The 22,761-nt window shown below is 33.3% G+C and overlaps 1 long non-coding RNA gene across 2 annotated transcripts; it reads right to left on the bottom strand.

The window, feature by feature from the left end:
* Positions 1-347: 347 nt before the first annotated feature.
* LOC145796968 (uncharacterized) lies at positions 348-4,417 on the bottom strand. 2 transcript variants are annotated; one of them, XR_014337821.1, is made up of 3 exons: positions 4,233-4,417; positions 3,784-3,961; positions 348-688 (listed from the first exon to the last, which is right to left on the bottom strand). It is a non-coding gene; the product is annotated as an uncharacterized LOC145796968 (long non-coding RNA). The 2 variants fall into 2 exon arrangements; XR_014337820.1 differs by lacking the exon at positions 4,233-4,417 and having other exon boundaries at positions 3,784-4,168.
* Between the last annotated feature and the right edge of the window lie 18,344 nt (positions 4,418-22,761).

Consider the following 22,761-nt stretch of genomic DNA (forward strand, 5'->3'; position numbering starts at 1 on the left):
AACCTTCTACGACGTACAGTGCGCGTTATATTATAATCAATCATGGAAAGTCATTCACTTTTAACGACATACTTTGTACGCCGTTAAAAACTATTTAACGGCAGATTTTATGAATTGTTACTTTTTCTATAACTACTTTTGCACGCTGTTAATTGGTGAGACAAATAATGACGCTGATTGTGCGCCATAAAATATGTAATACAACGACTTATTATGTCTACCGTAGAATACACAGTTTTTTTATTTTTTATTTTTAAATTCAACAGGTTCTATTTGACCAATTTTGTATAATCTAACAAATATTACAAACAAGCAGCACAAAATATCAATCAACCACCAAAATATTGTTTGAAACATCAAAAAAAATTATATCCATAAATTATAAACATTCAACAATTGTCTATACATTTCAAACATTCGAAAACTATATCCTTAAGTTCTAAACAGTACAAAAAGTTTAAACCATCCAAAACTATGCATATCTAATTTTCTAAACATATCGACAACTATTAAGAGATTATCTAAAACTATCGACAATAGTTCCTATAGCAGTTGCAGCTGCAGCTGCAGCTGTAGCTGTAGCAAATCCACTTGCTCCTATCATAGGGACGAGGGTGCCTAATGAATGTGTTAAGGCACCTAAACTCGCGGCAATAGATGGAGCAACTAACCCTGTTGCATTTCTTGTCTACATGACAAAGGAAACTTCACATAAGTACAAAAAACAATGACTCAAAGACAAAAATATTTCTTGAGGTATTAAGAAATGATCAAGAAATTTTAAAACATCAACAAAACATTTCCAAAATTAATAAGATAATTCAATGGCCCCATAAAAGCAATGTAATAATGAGAAATTTGCAAAAATTCAAGATCTCAATAATCTCAACATATATGCAAATAAAATCCACATAAAGCAAATTTTTTTTTTTTTTCCATACCTCAAATGAAGTTACCTCTTTTGTTGCAATGTTTCTAGAGGGAAATGAGTAGGAATCTTCAAACAAACCATTAAGTTTGTACAGGAAAATATAGTTTGCTACTATATCCAGGCCATAAGAAGATCAAGAGAAAAATTAAATTTAAAAAGAGGAAGATGTGGAATTAATCTACTTCAATGCAACACCTACTTAGGACTTGCATAGTTATGTTAAAGGATCTCTATGTGTGAAGTTTTAAACTATAAACATCAGGTGTTGACCATGGATATTAGGGAGGATAAGGCCCATCTTCCCTTATTAACTTTAAGAACTTCCTACTACGACCATTCAAATTTCCACAAAAAGATATGTCCTATTTAGCAGCCATGCCAAATCCATTTAAAAACACATAACTGATGGTTATGTTCAAGATTTCATTAACATATGCCTACAATGGTCAACCATAAGCAAAGTGCCGAAGGCACTTCCAAAGCATACACATAACAAAACTAAAATTTTCCCTAAATTGAGTCCACATCAACAATGTTATTGATTTATGCAAATATACTCCCAAGACATCAATGTAGATGGTCCATGATGCTGACTATATTTTCATGTAACAACATTGTCATCTGCTATACTTCAAGCCTTCATTGTAGATTGTCCATGATATTGACTATATTTTTATCTAACAACATTATCGTCTCATTTGCCAACCAACATCAGCTAATATTTCCATGGATACTTAATTGAAATAGATGTAATCAAGAAATCAGGGTTAACTAACAGAGTTCCCCAGTGAAAATAACCAATTAAATTTCATAAACAAATTAGTGGTGCTTTACTTTTCCTTCAATAATACTAATGCCTTCATTCATTTGTGATAGGTCTTGTGTTAAAAAGGGATACATGAAAGATGACTACATCCATTTATTTGTAAAAAGGCTTGTGAGAAGAGCTCCGATAATCAATCGTGGTATAGTTAAATTGCTACTAGAGATTTGAACTGACATACCAAGATTTGTAATCAGATAACTAATAGTATAATTTTTTACATTTATAGTTGTAGAATATTTTTGCATGGTTCATTTGTTTTTTAGTAGTAAGTACTAAACTACTAAAAATAGGGTTTATTCACGTGCATATTGATAAAAGGCATTAAGCCACCTGGTTTTAATTGTGATACAATTATTATCTAGCCTTAAGGTAAATTACACACCTCTATTCTCTTCTACAATTAATCTACCTCCTAGCATGTCCTGTGTATGTATGAAATGTTGGTATGCCTGGAAATGGGGTGTAAGTTTAGGTGTTAGTATGAGTAAGTGATGCTACCTTGTATTTTCTGCTGATTTCATGACTGCTGCAACTTTATCACTCTTGGAAAAATATCAAACTTACTTCTTTTTCAAAACTGAATGTAGGGGATGATCTTTGAGGTGTTTAGAGCATGTGACATTTTTGGTAGCCCCTAATTAGACGTTTTTATAGTCGAAACAATTTTCTTAACAATCTAGCTCTGTGTTTCGAGAAAACAGTCCACTTCGAGTATTTAAAAAAAACAAATCTAGAAAAATCATCTTAGGTTGGTTCTTGTGTCAAAACTTAGCATTTTTAGTCCTCTTCCGAACAAAATTTATTTGAGCAAAAGTTATTGTGAGAGAAATGCTCATTTTTCTAAAAGTGTGTCAAATCTGGACAGAATATGGTATATGGCCTATAGATAAAAATTCTGGTTAGGTTATGCAAATTTTGAAATTGGGAATTAAAGTAAACTTATTATTCCATGTTTCTGTTAATTTTCAGAACCTAAAATGGACCAAAAGTATTTTTACTGACCCAATCTTTTGGCTCCTACTAATCTAAAATCTGCTGAAAATGTGTTACTTTTTGTGTCAAGTGTTCCTGAGTGCTCAAAAGCATGCCAAATATAGTTTACTTGCCTTACCATGCTTGTATGTATTAATGTGTTATATTTCATCCCATATACTTCCCTCACATTCATGTATATTATTTGATTCGAATCTAGCTATATCAACCATGACATTTACCTTCATATCACAAAAAAAAAAAAAAAACATAACATTGGAATGGTGAGAACACATTGGACCACCTTAAGAAACTCAAATCAGAAGTAGATGAATTACTTTTATCAATATTACAAGAATCATACAACATACACTATGGATGGAATTTTTTAACCTTAACCTAGGCCACTGTCTTTAGCATGTCCCAAAAATCAGTAACCCAGATGGAATTTGCCCAACAAACTGATTATTATGTAAATACAGACTTACCAACCTTGAGCAATTTCCAATCTCATTGGGAACATTTCAAGTGAAGCTATTATAAGAAACATCTAGTTTGTTAAGACTAACCAAACTGTAAATTCTAGGGCTCAAGGTCTCAGAAAGGTCCATTGAATTCAAATCAAGAGAGTCCACTACTAGATCATAAGAATTCTATGTGCAATTCATACTAATCCATTCACATGGTGTTTGGTCACTAGAATTCTAGTTTCCCAGATAGTTAAATTCATCATGGATGGCTTTCTTGAATTCCAAAAGGTAAAGCCTATCTGAATTCAACCTTTTTGAAACATAAACCAGCAGAGCCATAACAACTAAAATTCTGGTAAACCTCATAGCCAAACATCTCCTAGAATTAGACATTATATATACCCTCTCTATTGTATCAAATTAACAGCAAAATTGGATAATTCAGCAACTTTGTGTATGCAGAAGTAAGAAGTCTAACAAAACTAATTAATGGTTATGCAGAAATAAGAATAAGAGGTTGATTAAACAATCATCTCAAAGAAACAACTAAAATAAACACATCAAAGTTCAAGGACTTAACATACCTCTAAAGTCCATCACTCATTAGAGAAGAGAGAACCAAAATAGCAAAGACCACAATTATTCAAGTGACTCCTTGAGATGATGGCAGAGCAAAATCCATGTAATTCACAAATTAGAGAAGAACAAAAAACAATAGTTCCAAGTTTTTCCAAGAATGGTGTAGATCTTCCAAGTTCCAATCTACATGCAGGATTTGCGAAGGGGAAGGGAAAAAAAAAACTTTTTTTAAGAGAAGGACAGTGGAAAACCTATATCGAATGAACCAACAAAAACAACAACAAAAAAAAAAAATTGAATTTTGAAAACCCTAATGATCTAGAAAAAGGGAGAAAAGCTTAGGGTTTTGGTTCAGGACCTTGAAATCGCCATGAGAGAGAGAGAGAGAGACGATCAAATTGAGAGAGCAAGAGAGTCTTGATGTGAGGAGTTGAAATGCAAATGAGAGAGATACCTTTGACTTCAGATACACAACCAAAAAAAAGAGATGAGATGATCCTAGTAGCCCTAGCAATTGATTCGGCTTTCATCATCATCATAGAGAGAGAGAGACAGAGAGATTGAAACCCTTGTAATGTTTCATTCTGATTAGAGGATGGCAAAATAATTATTTTGGGGAAATTTTTTTTTCTAATATTTTTTTTTTGGGTGATTGGCGCCCCAAAATTCACTTTGGTGCTTTTTATTATTATTTTTTTTTATCATACAATTCACGACATGCATTGTGTGTCGTAAAAAAATAATACTTTTAATGGCAGACGATGTGTGCGTTGTAAAAATTGTAATATTTCTAACGACGGGCGTTGTGTGCGCCATGAAAAGTATTCACTTTTCACGGCTGGCATATGTGCGTCGTATATAATGAATGTATTAACGACAAGCCATATGCACGCCATAGAAAGTTTTATTATTTACGGTGTGCATTGCAAGCAGTAAAAAAATTATTGTTATTACCATTCACGGCCTACGCAATAGACACGCCGTGGTTGGAAAAGTATTTACGACGTGCAAAAAAAGCTAGTCGTAAAAGTGAAAAACTACGGCATGCATTTATTGTATGCCATTAATGTGGTGCCGTAAAAAGTCAGCTTTGTTGTAGTATACTCTAGCATCTTGGGTTACCGAGAGTAACCAGTTGTGTAGGTGATTTTTTTTCCTTTTTTTTTATTTTATTTTATTTTTTTTTTTTTTTAACTGAAGGTGATGTGACCTTATTATGCAATATTTCACATCAAATTAATTGTAAAATAGAAAAAATTACAAATTAGTTGTAGTTTTCAAAAGTATTTATATATTTAGGAAAAAAAAAACTTATGGCTTTAATAATTAAATTTTGTAAATTTTATCATGAATTTAAGATTTTTTTCAATTACACGCTGATTGTTATTTCTCCTATTAAAAAAAAGTTACACTAATCTTTTTTAGGATTTAAAAAATATGAATATCATAAAATGGACATAATTATATTGGATAAAAATTAATGTTATTTCTTTAATATTGAAATATATATTTTATTGTTATTTATCCTTGTATTTATCGAAAAATTTTATAATACTCATTTTTTTTTGGTCAACGCAATATGCCCAGTTTTAACCTTTGTGATATTTAGTTATAATTTATTGGGGTGCTGAATATGATGACACATTATTGTGTTAGTTATGACTTAATAATCTCTTGTGATTTTTAATTATGACCTCTTGTAATTTTTATTTTGATTATAAGTAAAGAGGTCTTTGATTATGTGTCGTTTTGGGAAGGGCCATAAAAAGCCACGTTTTTTTTTATCATTTTCCAAAAACGCAAGTGGCCAAAAACGCAACAAATTTGGTTTGGGAAGGGCCAAAAACGCAGGTGGGAAATTACAAATTAGGCCCTATGACAAAAAATAAAAAAAATAAATTTCTTATGTTGGGTAAGGGTATTTTAGTCTTTTTAATTTGATTTGACACTATAAATAAATATTAAACTAATAAGCAAAAAGCCAGCTTTTTACCAACTTCCCAAATTACTTTCCAAAAAGCTAAAAAGCTTGGTAAAAAGCCAAAAGTCAACTTTTTACCAACTTTTCAAAACACCCCATAACTTATTGTGAGTCAAAGATGTTTAGTTATTACATTTGGTCATAACTCATTGTGATGTTAGATATGACCTATTGTTATTATTATTTGATTATAACCAAAAAAGGTCTTTGGTTATGCCTGAAGCGACGTTTAATTATGACCCATTATATTTTGTTTTTAGTTATGACTAAAAGTGATTTAGCACTTGTTTGGCATAAAGAGTTAGGAGGTTTTTTTGCTATTTTAGTTACAAAAAGACAAAATAGGCTAAAAAACTAATTAAAAAAAATGTTACATCCAAATCATAATCATCTCATTTTTTCTCCCATAAAAGTTTAAAAAGTCAAAAAAATTTATCCAAAACGAGACTTTTTAGCTCTAGGCTAAAATGGGCAAAAAAAAAATCAGAAAGTCAAAAAGTTAACTCACATCCCAAATGAACCCTTAGTTATGACATTTGTGACATAACTTGTATATGGTACACATTCTAAAAATAAATAGTAAGTAGATTATTAAGGTGCTGTTTGGTAACACTTACGTTTTCAGTTTTCTGTTTATATTTACAAAAATTTAAAAAGCTCAAATAAAAACTTATTTGGTAAAATTTTTGATTTATAAATCAGTGGTCTCAGTTTATAAATTTGACCAAAAAATGAAAACACAAAAAATGTGTTTCCGTTTTGAGTTTTCAATTTTTTTTTTTTTTTACCACTAAACATTAGCCACCACCCATCACCATTTTCCACCATCGTCTTCGGCCACCACCACCCAGCACCCACCCCCCATCACCACCTGCTGCCACCACCACTCACCACCCACCTGCCACATATTCGCCACCACCACCCACCCCTCGTCGCCGCCGCCGCCACCACCATCACCCACCACCACCCACCACCACCACCACCACCCACTCGCTACCACCCGCTACCGTCACCCACCCACCCACCACCACCACCACCACCACCACCCGCCATCCGTCACCCACTTGCCACCACCACCCACCACCCGCTACCACCACCATCCACTCGCTACCAGCCACCACCCGCTATCGTCACCCACCCACCCACCACCCATCACCACCTGCCATCCGCCACCCGCGCACCCACCTACCACCACCACTCGCCACCAAAACCACCACCACCCACTCGCTACCACCCACCACCGTCACCGTCACCCACCCACCCGCCACCTACCCACCACCACCCGCCATCCGCCACCCACCTGCCACCACTACCCGCCACCACCACCTACCACCACCTACTTGCTACCAACCACTACTCGCCACCGTCACCCACCCACTACCACTACCACCCACCACCTACCAGCCACCACCACCCGCTATCCGCCACCCACCTGCCACCACCACTCACTACCCGCCACCACCACCCAATCGCTACCATCCATCACCCGCCACCATTACCCACCCACCCACCCACCCACCCACCGCCACCTACCCGCCACCACCCGCCATCCGCCATCCGCCACCCACCTGCCACCGCTATCCACTTGCCACCACCACCCACTCGCTACCACCCACCACCCGCCACCGTCACCCACCCACCCACCCACCACCACCACCAGCAGCTACCCACCACCCATCGTCACCACTTTCCACCACCGTCTTCTGCCGCCACTTTCCATTTCTTACTCTTTATTATATTTTTAAATTTTTTAAAATATTTTGTCAATTACTAAACGCGTTATAATTTATGTTTTTCTAAAAATAAATAATAATCAGTTTATAAAATTTTTGTAAATATAAACTGAAAACGTAAACGTAAACGTTACCAAACACACCCTAACCAATTGTACGCCCTCGATTGGTATGTTGGGTTAGGAGACTAAAAAGATAAAATAAATTAAAAAATTAATAAGATAAAATCTCACATTTAAATTATAATCATTTTATTTATAACCGTCCTCTTTCAACTAATAATATTAAATTAAGGCATCGTTTGGGAACAGGCTAATTTAGTAATTTTTTGGCTATTTGGTTAAAAAGGTAGGTAAAAAAAACTTGTATGTTTGGGATGACTTTTTGGCTAATTACGAAAAGATGTGCAAAAAGTAGAGAGAAAAGAGAATCTTTGACTTTTTTATATGGATTGTTAGCTTTTTTACTAATTTAGTAACTTTTTGACTAATTGACTAAAATAACCTCTTACCAAACGAGGCCTAAGATACAATTTATTCCAAAATCACCACAAAATTATTTCCTCTGACATTTGGTGTAGTACACTTGAACAAAAGAGTCGTAGAACCTAGGATGACTCATGAATCGAAAATGTACTTTTCATTGAAAGCATATCCGTCCTTGTAAATGGAAAAATTATTCCATGGGTTATTTGGACCCACAAAAATAAATGGCTTTAATTAATTTATGACAATATTATATCAATGCTCCAAATTTGGTGTAGTACACTTAAACAAAAGAGTCGTAGAACCTAGGATGACTCATGAATCGAAAATGTACTTTTCATTGAAAGCATATCCGTCCATGTAGATGGAAAAATTATTCCATGGGTTATTTGGACCCACAAAAATAAATGGCTTTAATTAATTTATGACAATATTATATCAATGCTTTGGAGCATTGACTAATTGCTCATATAAATAGATAACAAACTATATTTAACATCACATGAGTCTCAACCTTCACTATAATACTATATTTGGTTTGATTTTTATGATTACTTATTACTATCTAGAAAAATGATTCATTCTATAATTTTATCTCTTCAATTCTATTTCAATGATGTAAAATTAGAGGAGGTTAAAGATAAGAAAAAATAATTCATTTCTCTAATTTTATCCCCCAATTCCATTTCTAATGATGTGGAATTAAGAGAGCTATCAATGAGAGAGAGAGAGAGAGAGATCACTTTATATGGGTTTTAACGTCATTGGGATTGGAATTGAGAGAGATATAGCGGGACTGAAAGATGAGAGAAAGCGGAGTATGTAACCACTTCACATGAATCTTTCGTTTGGCAAATTGTTTTTTTAGTCAAAAAGTCAAAAGGTCACTAAAAAAATTAAAAAGTCAACAACTTATACAAAAAAGTCAAAGATTATTTCTTCTCTCTACTTTTTGCACATCTTTTTGTAAAAAACTAAAAAGTTATCTTAAACATACTAATTTTTTTTACATAATATTTTAGCTAAAAAGTCAAAAAGTTACTAAAAAAACTTATTCCTAAACGAGGCCGCACGTCATTAGAGTTGAAATTGAAGGACCTCAATTAAGTAGAAATTTTTATATACCAATAGGGTACCACGTGGCATTACCTTTTATCAATCACAAATGTATATGTCTCTATTGTATTTTCTTTAAAACTCAAGAAAGGTTATTATAATTTACCTCATTTGAAGTTTTAATTCACATAACACTTAATTCTATTTTCATCAATAATTTGTTGGTTACATAAATAAAAAAATGATGTTGTCATTATTTTTACACGAAAATGTATATTTTATGTTATTTATTTTTGTATTTTTACACCATCTACATTAACCTTACTAAAGAAAGTCAGTTTAATTGTGTTAAAACCGTAAGACTCAATGTATTTTTTTCAAATCTTGAAGGAAGTTTGTGTAATTTACCCTATTTCAAACAATAGAATAAAAGGTATACAATCGCATATGTACAACTCATAATTAAAAAAAAAGAAAAAAATTGTCTTATTATCTTACAAAATTTAACTTAAATAAATATGTACAATTAAATTAAAACATGACATACAGAGCAAAGATATGTATAGTTGAAGTTATAAAAAAATATTGAACAATTAAAATAAAAATCTTATTGCAACATATATGAAATTTAGGAGAAATGTTTTTAACCCAATTGTGCGATAAAATTGTAAGCTAAATAAATAGGTATGATAAATTTATATGATAGTATTAGATTACAACGTAATGAATAGAAAAATAGGCTGAATTTTCGTATTTATTTATTTTTGGATTTGCACAACAATCAATTTACTTTTATTAAGTATGAGGATACAATTAACTATTTAATAGGTTTAATTGTTTGACATTAATGTCGAAGAGCCTAGGGTATTAATTAATTGAAAAATAAAAGTTAAAAACAAAAAAGTAGAGAGTTGGACGTTTTTTTTTCTTTTCTTTTTGAGCAGAGGATTACCTACTTAGATATTGATTATCGGCAAGGGCTCCTCTCCAATTTGCTTTCAAATTGGACGGTTCTGTTAGGCTATATTGGGCCCTAATTTGGGCTCATTTCAATGATCCAAACCGTGCAATATGTAGAACTCGTCGAGTATATCATTCTTCTAAAAAATCACATTGATCGGATGTTGATAGCCACTTGATCAAACATATTTCTGTCACAATTTATTTTGAAAATCATACTTGCCCTTAACAGATAAGTGATCTGATTAAATAGTTATCAATATCCGATCAAGGGGATTTTTTATAGGGATAGTGTACTCGATGATCTCTACATATTGAAAGATTTCGATCATTGAAATGAGCCTGGATTAAGGCCCACTACGGCCCAATAGGTCGGTCCAATAATGACAAATTGGAGAAGGGGCCATTCTCTTGATTATCCTAATGATTTATCTTCCTAAGTTTATCCAGCTGAGTATTTGGTTGTTAAAATTTAGTTTGAAAATTTTAATAAGTTTTAAAATGTATTCAAATTTAATTTAATTATATATTGAATTACTAAATTAGTTTGATTTATTTTACGATCTTAAACGATGGCATGGTAAATAAGGCATTCCCGCATCAAGGCACCATTGCAGGTACAAATTATTTTTTCTATTCTTCTTCCACTTATTGTTTTTATTTTATTCTATAATTTTTTTTCTCTTATGTAGTGTTTAATTTAGGATATTTGGTTCATCAATCTAAACTTTAATTTTGTTTGACCAAAGGTTCATATGTTGAAATAATTTTGTCATAAGGACAAATTTAAGTAAAATGGCCAAAATACTCACATGTATATATGTATTGTATATCCAGTTATTTTACAAACCAAACCCCTCTCTCTTCCTCTTCATCTTCTTTAGAGTCCCTCTCATCAGTCCACCACCTCTCCTCCGACAACGACTCTCTTCCGTCCACCACCTCTTCCTCGCATACTTCAAGATCTGCTACCAGAACCAGGGCCAGCTCTGTGCATGGGCCAATTAGGCCATGGCTTAGAGCCCCTCAAAATGACCCGAAAAGGGGCCCCCTCCTATTATCGTTTAGTGTAATATGTTAGGTATGTTTTAAGTTAAAAAAAAATTAAAGAAAGCCCAAACTAACTTAAAATAAATTGATTCATTAAAAAATTGAAAGGCACATTCAAAAAAAGTAACATTGTTATCCATTGAAAATAGACAAAAAAAAAAAGTCTCCTCCTATTATAATTTATTGTAATATATTAGGTATATTTTAAATCCAAAAAAAATTAAGAAAAACCCAAACTAATTTAAAGTAAATTGACCTGTTAAAAAATTGAAATGCCATTTAAAATACTTAACATTGTTATCTATTGAAAATGATTTTATAAAAAAATTAGATTATACAAGTATGATTGATTTATTTGTTTCTAAAAATGCAAAAAGAGTAAGGATCAAACGACACTTATTAGTTGTTGTAATGTAATACTAAGTTTTTTTTATAATTTTGATACAAATCTTTTGTCTTCTACCTTCATTTTTTTTCATTGAATGAAAAAAAAGTAAAGAACCTAAAAGTTTATTGGTTAATTATTAGCTTTGCGCCTGAAAATTTCAGGGCCGGGCCTGACCAGAACCACCATCTCTCTCTCTCTGATCGTGAAACCCTAGGCGGCGGGATTCAAATCATCTTCTTCAAAGGCCCTCTCTTCCGTCCATCGTACCATTAGCTTCTCATCTGTAACCATCACAGATGAAGGCGACTGCGTCGCCTCCTCCGCCGGAAACCTCCACCTCATCTTCATCGGGAAATCTCACCGACGTTACCTCATTAGTCCTGAAGTCATTGATCACCCTCTATTCCAAGTCTTGGTCGACAAATCAAACAACTCTGATGGAATCACAGTCGCATGCAAGGTTGGGCTCTTCGATCACTTCCTTTTTGGAAGTTGGAGAATGCTAGCTTAGATGTGGTCTCCGTGGACGAGCTCGTAGAGTTCTATAGCTATTGATGATGATCTTGTTGGGGTTGTGTTGGTGATAATCCTCTGTGGTCACTCACAAGTTTACATGAAATTGTAAATCCTCTTTCATCTGTGTGTGTGCGCGTTGAGTGAGATCGAATGAAAAAATGAGAAAGAGGAATGATAGTAGATCCAACACAGATCTGTGGATTTCCAACATATAGTTGAATTCTGTTGGATTTGAACATAGATCCAACACAAATCTATTGGATTTTTAACAGATAGTAGGAATTCTGTTGGGTTTGAACAAATCAATATGATTTTTTTATTTATTTATCTAGCTTCTTGTTGTTGTTGATCTGATTATTTATTTTTTCCTTATTGATTGTTGTTATAGTTGATGATGATGTTGATAATGTTGATGAAACATATTCCAACAGAGAGAGAGAGAGAGAGAGAGAGAGAGATTTGAATAAATAGAAGAGAAAAATGGAGAAATAACTCAACAATGTATCATGGGAAATTATTTTTCAAAATAATGATAAAGTTCATAATTTTTAATTATTAAAATCATAAACTTTTTCATATATAAGTAATTATTTTTGTAGAGTACATCTCATTTGTAATTTTTCCAAATTTTTTGTGAAAAGATAGGGTTTGGTTTGGCTTCATATTTCAACAGATTAAAAAAAAAAAAATTGAACATATAGAATTTAAGGGAAAAAATTGAATAAATAATAAAATTTGGATAGATATTTAAACAAATAAGGAGAAAATTTTGAACAAATAGTCCAACAAATTAAACATATAAAAAAAGTCAATAGATGAATTAAGGGATAAAATTGAAAACAAAAAATTCTTCAAAACAACAAAAGGAATTTTCACCAAATTATTTCACAAATAATGAATCTCTCACCAACAAAAAATATCCACTCTTATACCCTCCTAAGATTGGGCTTTTCACCAATTTTCTAATTAATTTACTAAAATGAAATAAAAAAAAAAATTGAATGGTTATTTTTTACTTTTTTTTTTATATAAAATGTCTATTATCTTATAATGGTGAATGATAATTACAAATCTAATACATTTTTTTATCATTAACTTTAATGAATCATATTAATATTTTCAAATTTCAGGTGAATAATAATTACATTTCTAATACATTTTTTTTTTTTTGTCATTCATTTTGGGGAGTCATAATAATATTTTCAAATTTGGTTGAAATATTATTTGAAGGATTATTTGGGCTTTCATCACTCTCACTTCCTTTCTTTTTATTTTTTATTTTTTATATTTATTTTTAACAAAAGCTTACTTACTTTTTTCTTGAAATTAAGGGGTTGTTTGGAATAACCTAAATAAGTGTAATTTTCGTCTTTTTATGAAAAGATATGAAGAAAAATAGAGAGATAGTGTGATAAAAAAAAATAAAAAAATAAATTATTTAAAAAATGCCAAACTTGACCTAAAATTCATCACTCTCTCTCATCCTATCATTATCTTCCGTATCATAAAAAGTTCACATACATGAAAATTGTCATGACATTTTTTAGTTAAGTCATAGTGGAAGAGATTTTTTATTTTTTATGTATTTTTGCCGCTTTTTTTATTATTTTTTTAAGCTATTGCGCTTGAACTTGAGGCCATATATGGTGCAACACTGCATTGACGTGGACGAATGAGATAAATAGTCTTATAAAAAATGTTTGGGAGCTTTAATTAGGGTCACCACTAATGATGTGACAGTGAGTCTCACACACTGTCATAGTGTATGTTGTGCTTTATTTATTTATTTATTTATTTTTCAATTTCTACCTCACTAATAATGGATTTAGAACTTTTTATTTAGAGATCTAAATCATTGCTGATAATCTTACAATATTTGTTTTCATTCGCGGAATCTTAGGAGTTGTCTGGGATGATCTAAATAAGTACACTTTTTATCTTTTTACGAAAAGATGCACAAAAAAATAGAGAAGTGATGTGATGAAAAAAAGATAAAAAGATAAAAAAATAAATTATTTTACAATTGTCAAACTTGGCCTTAGAATGTTAACTTAATCGGTAAGTTTAACTCGGAGAGAAACAATACCCGATTTTTGTCTAGAGTTGTAACAATGCAATTGAGAATAAAATATTGTATCGTGATTAATGACTGAGTAAGAATTTCAATTCAGAAAGAACACTATGTGTTGAAATCTAACAAAAATTACAATTTAACTTAACCTATTTTTTATGTGCGAATTACACTAATAGTTCTAGTAGTTTGAGACTTGTATTATTTTGGTGTCTAACTTTTCAATTGTAATACATTTGACTTTGAATTTTGAATATTGTTTTAAACAAGAACAATAAAAGATGTTTGTTTTGCAAATAGTCAATTTCAAGGATAAATTAGTCGTACAACTTATTTTGTATTTGTTAACTTGTATATTGTTTGAAATGTAATGTCATTTTTTTAATGAATAACACTGAAATTTTCTAGGTCAAAATTGTGTTTGATTTAATTTTTATAATCTATTTTCAAAAAAATTTTCTAAGAAATTAAAAATTAAATTGGTAAAAAAAATTAAAAACATATTATTTTTATATAATTTTATCTTTTGGGCGGCTAAAAATATTTTTTTTTATATTTATTTTTGTTAAATTGGTTTCTATTTTTTTCGAAAGCTAAACATGATGACAACTTTGATGACATTGTTAAACCAATCCATTAAATCAAAAAATTCAAAACTAAAAATATTTCATATATTGAATATAGTAATTGCGCATTAAAAGTCTAATAACCATCCATTACATGGTAATCATCCAAAAATATTTGTTAACAACAAATATGATCACCTATTACATGATAACCAACCAAAAAATCAACAAAAAAAAGTCACTCATTACATGATCATCATCCAAACACATACTAAAAATTAATTTAGTAAAAAAATAAAAATGTAAAAGATTTATCGTTTTTATATAATTTTATCTTTAGTGAATAAAAATAATTTTTAAAAATTCAAAAATAGTTTTTTGACATTTATTTTTATCAAATTAATTTATATTTTATCAAATTGATAACTTTGCCATTGATTTCTTCAATTATCTTTATTTGGAACGAAATTCAAAATTTAGGGTCAATGTATCACAATTGAAAATTTAATGGCCAAAGTGATACAAACCCCTAAACTATAGGGACTGCTAGTGTAATTCGTCCAATTTTTATTGGATGGTAAGATTAAAAATTAGTGCGATGCAAAAATTATAATTAAATATAAGCTCAAGCTAATTGTTTATTATCTTTATTGTTATTAATTTGATTTTATCTATGATGATCATCACAGTTTTAAAAATAAGAGGGGCTTACATATAGGTCATGATGGGTGGACTTACTGTTCAATAGGTTCTATGATAATTAATGTATTTTTCATCAAATACTATTTAAAAATATCACTAATTGTTAATTTTCAATGACATTTTGAAAATTGTCACAAAAAATGTCACTAATTATAAATTTTCAAGACAGTTTATAAAACTGTCACAAAAAAGTCATTAATTTTCAACTTTTAGCGACAATTTAAAAAATTCGTCATAAAAAAATTAATAATTGTAAATTTTACTGATAATTTATAAAAACCGTGATAAAAAAAAAGTTATTAATTGTTAATTTTTAGCGACTTATGCAAAAAATATCACAAAAAATTATTTTTAGCGACGATTTTATTAGAACGTATTTTTAATAAGACTTGATGAGAATTAAGTCTAACTATTAGAACCTATTGATAGTTTTCTCTAAAAATAATCACATGCCCTCATAAAATACGATGCCAAAATTATCAAAATGCACACGCAAAAAGATATATACAGAGATAGATAAAGAAATGAGAAAAAAGTAAATAAATAATAACACATGCGGTTATATATCACTTGTTTTTTTCGCCGTTTTGAATCACTAAATTACATGAGAATATATTATTAGTTATCATTAATTATGTAATAATTATCTGTAAACAAATGAGCCAATTATGAGCATTCACATAAAATGTGATATAAAATAGTAATAAAAAAATTGGCGACATATGACAATTATCTAATATAAAATTTAGAAGATTTTTTTAGTATAATTAAACATTTAAAGTGACAAATTAAACAAAATAAAAATTAATAAAAGGTCAAGAAAATAGTGATATAAAAATTTTAAGACGTTACTTGAAATAATTAAATTGAAATATAACTTCTCGTTAGAGGCAAAAGTATAACTTTTCAAAAGTTGAGTGGGCGCATGACTTCCCTGGCCATACGTGCCTCCGTACCTATTGTGAAATTCATGCATAGATGAATCTGAACTATACATTAATGTTTATGTAGTTGTTGAATTTTGACCTTACAACCAAATTAAATATCTTTGTCGAGATCCTACAAACTAAGTCGTGGAGCACATGCAGAAATTGAAAAACCCAACACCTGTGCACAAAAAAAAGACCAAGTAGCTCGTCTATCGGGGATAACTCTAACGCTCAAGTCAGTCAAATAATCTCATAAATATCTCAGCTCAAGTAAAAAAATAACTCTCAAGTAAAACTTACTTTAAATCCACAGAGGTGCCATGTTTATATAATAATTAGTGTCCACGTTCTCTTAGAAATCTCTTTATCCATTTTAGGGATAACAATTATCATAGACTCATTATATTCAAGATAGAATTAACTTTTTAAAGAGTCCAACCTTACATAAACAAATAGTCAATCATCACGTGGGACTCTAGTCTCTCATTTGAACATTTCGGATTCAAATATAGTCTGACCACACCTCGGCCAATCAAAATCACCCACATGGCACCTCAGTGGCTAACCACACCTAGGCCACTGAGAATTATGTCCCCCACAATTTAAGAGTAAAATTTTAAATAAAAAATCTAAGTTTATAATATTATTGTAAATTAACTAAGTAGTTCAAGTACAGAATCTATTCAATAATAGTTTATGTAAATCATTTAAATTTAAAACACAATTATTGCTCCAAATATCTTGATCATTGAAAAATTAATGCAGAAAATTTTATTCACGATAAATGTAGCATTGAGACTTATTTTAACGATTTATTGAAGAAATGTCTAAGATATATATAGATATAATTATGTTGGAGAAAAATGAGTGCCGTAAAGATGCACACCTCCAAATTGTTTAAAAGAAAAATGTTATGTATGAATTTTTGCCTTGAAATTTATTCTAATATGATGTGTATCGTATAGATTTAAAATGAGTGCCGTTAACAACATTTCATTTATTACTTTTGGACTCCTATGTTTTGAATTTTTTATTTATTTATTACAATAATAACCTCAAATGAAATTATTAAAGAGGACATCAATCATTTTTAGATACTCCATCTCACAATTAAGTCCACACATCCACTAAATCACAAAATAAGATTTATGAGAATACTCACCTCCATCACCACCCATATATTTCAAAACCTTCAAAACCTACCCACTTTCAAAACTTTGAGAACTCTTCGACAACAATATTCAGGCTGCAACGGTGGTGATCATTCGATTACAAATTTTTTTCTGGCAATGGTAATGAGTGAATTTTTTTTTTTGACAACCACAATTTTATGAGATGAGAGGAGTGCAATAATGTAAATTCAAAGGAAGCTCATAACTTGGATGGTGCTCGTAACGCAAAGGAGGTTGAACTTGTAATGGTAAGTTTCTTTAAAAACACAGAAAAAAATGGTAAAAACTATTTGACTTTTTTTCGGTATTGAACTTCTTAACATATGACAAAATAATGGCAATATAGGCTCAAACAATGTTTATTTGCTCGGGAACACAATTTCGAACATGTGTTATTTATTCGGCAACATAGGTTCGAGCAAGAAAATTTGATACACTTTGAAGGATAAAAGAGATTTGATCTTGGCTATGCATGGTATCTTCAGCTCTAGAATCAAAATCCCTAATTACAAAAGAGAGCATTGAACAGAGGCCTTTGGTCACTGAAGAAGAAGAATTCAATTACATGGAAATAATTTTAGTTTACCAGAAGGGTGAATCATAGATGTTCTCTTCACATGAGAAACTCATTTTTCTTTCATTGTGAGAGAGTGTGTGATCGACGGGGGTTTTGGGGAGGTTTTTGTTTTAAACTTTAGGGTTTTGGGGAGGTTTTTGTTTTAAACTTTAGGGTTTTGGGAGATAATGATTTTAAGGGTGTGGGGATGTGCATTTTAGTGGATGTGAAGTTTTCATAAGAATAATTCTGATATTATTTGGGGAGAGAAAACAAATTCAAGGGTTATGAAATTTATAAGTGGGGGGCCAAAATAATAAGTGATGTGCTAATTGCAAACCTCTTTAAAATTGATAATATATATATATATATATATATATATTTTGAGCACAACCAAAAAACAAACTATATTAAACATCGGATAATAAGTTTACATATTTTGCAAGTCAGTGCGCTGGATCAACCAGCTTTAGTTACGCATAGAAACTTAAAATACTTACTTAAGATCAAAACATCTTGAACTACTAAATCAACCTCCCATTTCAGCTTTCTTTTTTGTTCAAAACTATCTACCAACACCTTATAATCTATAAATAAAGAGAGGCATTGAATCTTCATATTAACAGCCCATTTAATAGCCTCCAAAAGTGTCCTGGCTTTTGCTAGTAATGGAGAGTATAGCTGAGTGGATATCACTTGTCGATACACCTTGTCTTGAGCGTCATCAAAACACACCCATGCCAGCCCAACTGCTCCATTGTCCATGCACCATGCTCTGCACAGGTAAATAACTGAAATCATCATTTGCCATAAGGTTATTTACAATAACAAAACAATTGTTAGAAGAAGAGGTCATCAACATTTCATTATCACATTCAGTTATAACATCCTCAACATTCCATCTTCCGTTGTTCCATTGCATATGAAGTTCATTTGCTAAACAAAAAGTCTGCTCTATTGTCATTTGTTCATTTTCAAAAACCCTATTGTTTCTCTGCCTCCATATGGCCCATAATATGGCAATAGAATGAACGATTATTTCTTCTTCGTAAACACTCCTCACCCATTCCATCCACCATGTACTAAAACCAACAGGATACCCTTGAGAAAAATCCAACCCCAGTATTGTACCCCTCCAAACTCTTTGGGACCAAGGACATTCGAAAAAGAGATGCTCTAGTGTTTCATCAGCAAGACCACGTCTCACACATAACGTATTGTGGTGTAATGGATTTAGAAATACTCTCTTGTCCAAATAGAACTCCTTAATTCTCCAAGATCATTTCCTTTCTTTGATTATGGTTCCTCTTTTTATATTGCTTCCTGTGGGCCCTCACTGGGCCCACTGCCTCCTCCTAGTAAGGATGGCAATTCGAACCCGGCCTGACAGGGACCCGACCCCCTGACCCCGATTTGAGCGATTTTTTCTAGAAAAATATCCCCAATGGGGCAGGAATGGTATTCAAAAATTAATCCCTGATCAATTTCGGGCCGGGGACAGGGATAAGTGTCCCAGCCCCGTCCCGGGCCCGTCCACGTCCCCGTCCCCGTCCCCGTTTACCCCTAAAGTGAAATTACTATCTTAACCCTCTATATATATATATATACACATATAAGCTAAACCTATTTTCCACAGTTCCACTTCTCTCTCTTTCTCTCTTTCTCTAACCGTGGCCCTCATCTCTTTCTCCTTCACTCACTGATTGAGATCTTTCAGTCTCACCCGTCTCTCATCTCTCTCTCCCTCTTCCTCTCCCTCACCCTCTCCTTCTCCTTCTCCCTCTCCCTCCCCCTCTATCCGTGATGCCCTCTGTCTGAACAGATCTGAAGAAGTGAAGAAGCCCTTCGTCCGTCCTTGAAGCCCTCCACCCTCATGACATCTTGATCAATGGATAGATCTTGAAGCCCTCTCTCTGTCTATATATATATTGTTGATGAATGTATGTATTGATTATAGATGGATTTCCCTCACCTAGATCTGGGGATTTCGATCTAAGTGTATATACATACATACATATATGTATATATATATATATGAGTTTATATATATATATATATATATATCTGAGTTCAGTTTTGTTCTGCTACCATATTGATATGGATATGTTGAATCTATTATTTATTTATGGATGTGTGTTGAATCTGTTATGTATTGCTATGGATATGTGTTGAATCTGTTGAATCTAACATTAGCTAATTAACTTGCTTTGGTGTAATGATTCTGAATGAATTACTATAACTGAGTGAGTAATCCTTCCTTTGAATAACAAAAAAAAAAAAATCTAATACGATATGCTACTGTAATTCGGGGATTTTTCGGGTTCGGGGATACCCGATCCTCATTAGGGGGCGGGGACGCCAGGGGGGGCGATGGGCTCCCCGTCGGGGATCGGGGGTTGGGATGGGAAATTTATCACTTTCGGGGATCGGGGACGGGGAGTGTAGTCCCCGTCCCCGCCCCGCCTCGTTGCCATTCCTACCTCCTAGGCTTCGACCTCATTCTTTGGACCTTTTAAAAAGCCTATAGGGTACACAGCTCCTACAGTCCCTTTAATTCGGTTTTACTTGGCTACGACCCTCCACTGGACCTGGCACTGGCCGACTTAATGACAGCCAGCTGATGAACCTGGTATGGACCGACTTACTCCTAGCCCGTTCATGAATTTCTAATTCATTCGACCCCACAATTGCCCTCCGAACATCCGATTAACATCTGTTATTCAGCATGGTCGGTCTTCATACTTTTCGGCTTATAAAGTTGACGGACCTCGAGAGTCAGAAATACGACGCATGCGTGTCTTTTAGTACTGATACGTCAGATCAGCTGCCATATCGAATCATGACTGTTTCCCTTCCCTTTGTAATTCGACGCTCATTTAATGCGATTTGAAATTTGTATGAGCTGCGTCTTGGATCTCGGGCATTCTTCACATTGTTCTTCCTTGCCTTCCTCACAAGACTTCTGTGTTTTCAACTTTGCTTCGTATTGCTTCCTTGATTTGATTCCTCATTCTAACCTGTAAGTTCCTCACTCTCTTCCTCTTTTGTTCACATTCCAATCCCTTTGTGTGCTTTTGTACCTTATATTCCATAAAAAATGGCGACTCATTTAAAAGCTCTCATTTTTGAGAAGTGAGTCGCCGCCTTTCGTCGTCACTTTTCGATCCCAGACGATGTCCATCTATCCTTTGTTGCAGATAGTGTGGTTGATGTAGAGAGGGTTGATGCAAACACCATCATCTTTCCTCTCCTATCAATTATAGAGGGTGGGGTTCGTTTCCCCTTACACCCTTTCTTCAGGGCTATTTTGCGTTATTGGGGTCTCATTCCCTCTCAACCCAATGTGAATTTTTACCGTATAATCATGAGCATATTGGAACTAAACTGCTGATTTAGGCTTAATCTGGGAATCCCAGTGATTCGGTATTGCTACGTCTTGGAAAAATCGACCGGTCGTCAGGGCCGTTACTTTCTTAGAGCCAAGGACATAGATCAACATTTGGTGACTATGCTTGCCAGCTCTCGAAAAAGGGTTGACAATGTTATGGTCGTCGTTCTAGGTAATTGGGAATTCGGCGAGGGAAAAGATCACCAAGACTCTATGCCAAGATACAAGGGCGAGGTAGGTGGCTAAACAAAATTTAGTTAGATGCTCTATCCAGAGCTAAAAGATTACTGAGCAGTTCGTTTTGTGCGCAGGTAACGACTTAAAGAGAGCCCTCTGGTCGGTTGATGAAGTCGTGCTCAATCAAATGAAGACGGTTCTCAAATACAAAGGGCGAGACAATATTCAAGGACGCGCATATTCTGTTAAGGTACAACCCAACCTACTCAACATTTTCGGTGGCAGACCATATCCCCGTGCTGAATGAGGAACAACAGCTTACAACACTCATATTTTCCAACTTCAAGAGCCTAAGGGACATTGGCCTTGGAGGTTCAGAAGCCGAAGAGGCTGACCAGTGGGGCTGTTTCGAAGAAAGTTCCAACTCCAAAGATGCAGGCCAAGGCAGCCGTTCGGAAGAAGAGTTAAATAGGGAAATTGAGTCGACCTTCGAGCAACTTAACCCAGAGGGCAGTGGCATCCCCTCTATTTCTGGCAATGTACCGATTGCTTCTCTAGAGGATGATATCTTTACTGAATTAGGAGATTTGCCTGGGGCTGAGTCCAAAGAGATGGACGAAGAGTCACTTGCCTAGTTTGGCAGGAGAAGAAATACCGAGAAAATAGCAGCAATGAGGAGAGCCAGCGGTGTTAGAGGGGAACTAGAAATTCCCCCTTTAGTAGCAACTCATTCTCCTATGGCCGTTCTAGAAATAACACATGAATTCATTGTCGCCGATGAAGTCTTGGATCGACAACCAATGAAAACTTCAGGCTCCGATCAAACAGATCAAAAGAACGAAAAATGCCCGCCAAATCATCAAAAGAACTAATTGATAAATGGCAAAGGCTAGGTGCCCTTTCTCCAAATTCTGCAGAGCCGTTCGTTATCCAGCCAAGGATGAAGAGTGCGCCGGTTCTATCCAGTGGATCGGCCATAAAGATCCGACCGTAGCTTTAAGTGTAGCGTCGGCGCTTTCATTTCTGTCAGACAAAGCCATGTTTCGTGCCAAACCGGGCCTTGTTTCTATTGTCTTGGTGGCTCAATCGGCTATATTGGTAAGTAAATTACATTGATCTTTTTATGTCGTCTTTATGTTGGCTAATCATGACTACGATATCATGCTTATTAGGCGGCGAGCAGGATAACAGAAACCAGTCTTCACCATCATGACGTCATGGAGAAACTCGGCATCATAGAAGGCCAACTAGAG

The sequence above is a fragment of the Camellia sinensis genome, chromosome 8, assembly GCF_055761805.1.
Source record: "Camellia sinensis isolate YWXY chromosome 8, ASM5576180v1, whole genome shotgun sequence".
In the NCBI taxonomy this organism is placed as follows: Eukaryota; Viridiplantae; Streptophyta; class Magnoliopsida; order Ericales; family Theaceae; genus Camellia; species Camellia sinensis.